The sequence below is a fragment of the Rattus rattus genome, chromosome 6 (assembly GCF_011064425.1).
Source record: "Rattus rattus isolate New Zealand chromosome 6, Rrattus_CSIRO_v1, whole genome shotgun sequence".
Classification (NCBI taxonomy): domain Eukaryota; kingdom Metazoa; phylum Chordata; class Mammalia; order Rodentia; family Muridae; genus Rattus; species Rattus rattus.
Genome location: NC_046159.1, coordinates 114744601 through 114748683, shown reverse-complemented (window position 1 = coordinate 114748683; position 4083 = coordinate 114744601).

Sequence of the window (4083 nt, the reverse complement as noted above, 5' to 3'; positions counted from 1 at the left end):
GTAGTGTTAGGCTGAGGTAGCTCTCTTTCCATGGGTATTAGTTACCACCCTTTACATGAGGAGTCCACACTAAAGAGCAAAGATAGGAGGAGTATCCAGAAGCAGGAGGGGAGGCAAGAATACAAGCAAAGCACCGTGTGTATGTGGATGAAGAAGTCAAGATGGGGGCTGGAGAAATGGCTCAGTGGCTAAGAACACTAACCACTCTTGCAAAGGACCCAGGTTCAGTTCCCAGTGGCTCAAAAAAAAAAAAAAAAAATAGAAAAAGAAAAAAAAAGTCACAGTCAACTGCATCACGTGTGTAATATACTCAAACAAAACACAAAAAGTAAAGAAACAAAACATAAATGGAGAAGTAGCCTGCTGGAAAGACTGGGACTACTGACCTCCAGGTGCTGGTGACCTCTGCTCCCCATTTCCTGGAGTCCCTATTGGTATCATGGCACTTGCCAAAACGGACTCGGAGGCAACATGACACATGGCAGCTATGTGGGGAAATGATGGAGATGAGCATAGCGCTAGATGGTCATTGAGAACCCCTTAGCATGGCCTACAGCTCTCCATATCAAATACTCAACATCCATGAGCGCTCAGCAAGAGCGCAGCACTGGTAGAGAATGTGCTGGGGGAGGGGCTACCTTCCTAAGCAATTCTGAGTCAGGGAAGTTTCTGCCTGGTCACCACCTACACCCCTTCTCTGTCAAACAATGTTCCTTTTTGTTTTCTCTCTCCTGGGCACTTACTCTGAGGCTGCTCTCTCTGTCTGGAACCTCTTCCCACCCCTGTGCCTTCTCTGCCCTGGTCCCTATCTCCCTCTGTGCCGGCTCCAGCTCCTCCTCCGGCGCCTGGCTGGGTGACTCTGCACTGCTGTTGCCAGTCTGTCTACCCTCTAGTCTCTGCTCCTTGAGGGCAGAAACTGACTCGGTTTCTGTTTTCCTGTCTTCAGCCTTAGCTTGCAGCACAGCCATATCTCACAAGTAGTGAGTGACTGTGGATGAGCAGCCAGGGACCTTTTCAGGGAGGAACGAAGGGGGGTGGGGGGCAAAATAAAACAAAAAACCAAACAAACAAAAAACCCAACAACAGACTGAAAGAGAAAACTCAGTTTCCCCTTAACAAGGAATTGGCGTTATCATGAGACATTATATATTTTAGTGAATCAGTGAAGCAAGAACAACAAAAAATTCTCAACAAGGGAGTGCTATTTTTTAAAAACAAACACGCTAAATCTGAAGGGCTATCTTTTTTTTTAAGACTTATTTATTTAATGTATATGGATACACTGTAGCTGTCTTCAGACACACCAGAAGAGGGTATCAGACTTTATTTCAGATGGTTGTGAGCCACCATGTGGTTGCTGGGAATTGAACTCAGGACCTCTGGAAGAGAAGTCAGTGCTCTTAACCACTGACTCTCTCCAGCCCGGCTTTGTATTATCTTATACTACAATAATTTCCAAATATTTTTAACAAAGACCCAAAGTGAAGAACACACATACAACTGGATGCTTCTTCTTCTTCTTTCCTTTTTTTTTTTTTTTTTTTTTGATGTAAGAAAAAGTTCCAAGAATATTTACATTATCCACTATACGCTAGTCAAAGCCTGGTGTGGGAAGCAGTGTTTAGTCGCATGGGAGAATTTTAAGAAATGACTTAAAGTTTGTAGAAAATGCTTCTGAGTAGATATCATGAAGTCTGGTGGGTGTAAGTTGAGGTGGTTAACAATCAGACAGACCACCAGGCAGTATAGATACTGGGATGTTTCAGATGGCCTTTCTTTCTAAGAGCAGGTATTATCAAAAAAAGATTCTTTTTTTCAGCGATGGTGCCACATGGGAAGACCTTTTAATGCTGACTCTTTGGAGACATTTTCAGAGTCATTCATGAGACACTCAAGACTTGACAGAAGAAACTAATGCAAGGCTATATTTATTCTGGGTCATTCCAATGGGGTATACATATTTGGAATGGTTTTCTAATTGTTTTCAGTTACCATAGAAAGGAGTTTTCTATACATCTGAGCCATTTGTCAAAGGATACTTTTATTGATGAAGTTCAAATTCAACAAGGATAGAAATTGCAGGCTACTGAGTTTTTCAGGACTTTTTGTTGGGGTTAGAGAGATGGATCAATGGTTAAGAGCACTGGTTATTCTTCCAAAGGACCCAGGTTCAGCTCTCAGCACACATAGGAAGCTCACAACTGTCTGTAACTCCACTTCCTAGGGACCTGACACCCTTACATCAATGCATACAAAATGAAATATTTGTAAAAGATCCTTTGAAGTCCAAGTATATTATTCTAATAATATCTGTGCAACTACATGCATGGCCATATATCATCATGTGTGTTATAATCTGTGTGCAGAGAACACTTCTCCAGATCTATGTTCAAATGCTATCTTATTACAAAAACCTTCCGAAATGAAATATTACCCTTCCCAAATCTTCATGCTTCTCCCTACTCTGTCTGATCTTCTCTGCAGACCTCCTGTCTGATACGTTTGTGTAGTTCTCCATGAAGAGAAGAACTTGGTTGGTTTTGTTCACTGCTGTAATCCATGTAATTCAATTGAGATCTAACATGTGATGTGTATCGAATAAATTTTAAGACAAAAAAATGAGTTAAATGTATCAAAAACTTACAAGGAAAAGAGTCAAGCATATTTCTCCTAATTTTACATAATTATTTCTTCCCAAATATTTGCACTGACCAATGTGCCATGTGTATACTGCATAATTAATTATAAGGTTGTGCTACAATTTATGCACATTTTCTCTTAAAAGCAGGTTTGTTTAGCATACTTGTTACTATTTTTATGTAAAATGTCATTGTTAAGCTGAATAACTTATTTCATTCACAAGATTTCGATATCTATCCTAACTCAGTGGAACTATCAAAACTCAAATTTACCTTTTAATTAAAATACAAAAAAGCACCAGGGGGCTGGAGAGATGGCTCAGCAATTTAGAGTGATGACTGCTCTTCCAGAGGTCCTGAGTTCAATCCCCAGCAACTACATGGTGGCTCACAACCATCTGTAATGAGATCCAATGCCCTCTTCTGCAGTGTCTGAAGACAGCTACAGTGTACTCGTATAAGTAAAATAAATAAATAAATCTAAAAAACATTATAAAAAGATGCTTAGACTTGACTGACTACAGTTGTTCCATTAATTAAAATGTCAACCACTAGTATCAAATGGTGGTGAATATGTTTACGTGTTCCATGAAAGCATAGGCTACTGGTTCGAGGTCAAACACAAAACCCAATGATGCTAATAACTAGACTTACTCAGCACTCAGCGTGTTAGTAAACCCAAATTACATTGAATCTCAAAAATCTGAACAACTCTTCTGCATCTCCAAAACACAAAAGTAATTTTTAGAAATTAATTAATCACTTCTAGTTGCAGTAGTCGCTCTGTGAATGCCATCTCTCGATAGCGTTGACTGATTCTGAAGGCAAAGCTCTGTGAGCTAAAAAATGAAACATTTAGTCAAACCATTCATGCCAAAGAATGAATTGAGAGAACTCAGACCCCTAACTTAACTGCACTACAACGCCACAGGGACTGGGAGTATGGAGCATTGGCAGAGAGGCGGATACACATCAGCAGGCCAGAACCATCCAGAAGCCTGTCCCTACACCAGTGGTCCTTACACCAGTGGTCAGTTACTTTTCCACAGAGATGCCAAACCATTTACCAGAAGAGAGTCTTCTTGACAAATAATGTTAAGAAGAAAAAATATGTACACATAAAAATGTAAATCGTACTTTCTACATATACAGAAATTTAGTCAAAATGGGCTATTAAGCCTAAACCTAACAAGCAAAATCTGAAAAACTCTTGAGCAAAACACGGGAGTGAATCTCTGTAGCCTGGCATTAGGAAATTGCTTTTAAAACAAAAGAATAAGAAATGATAAGGTGAACCTCATCAAAATAAAAAAAAATTACTCTTCTAAAAACACTGTACGGCAGACCAAAAACCATTTGTCTCACTGACGTTTTTGTTTCTCGAATAGGTAAACAACCCACAACTTGGGTAAAAGCAACAGCTCAGTTCGGAAATAAGCACAAA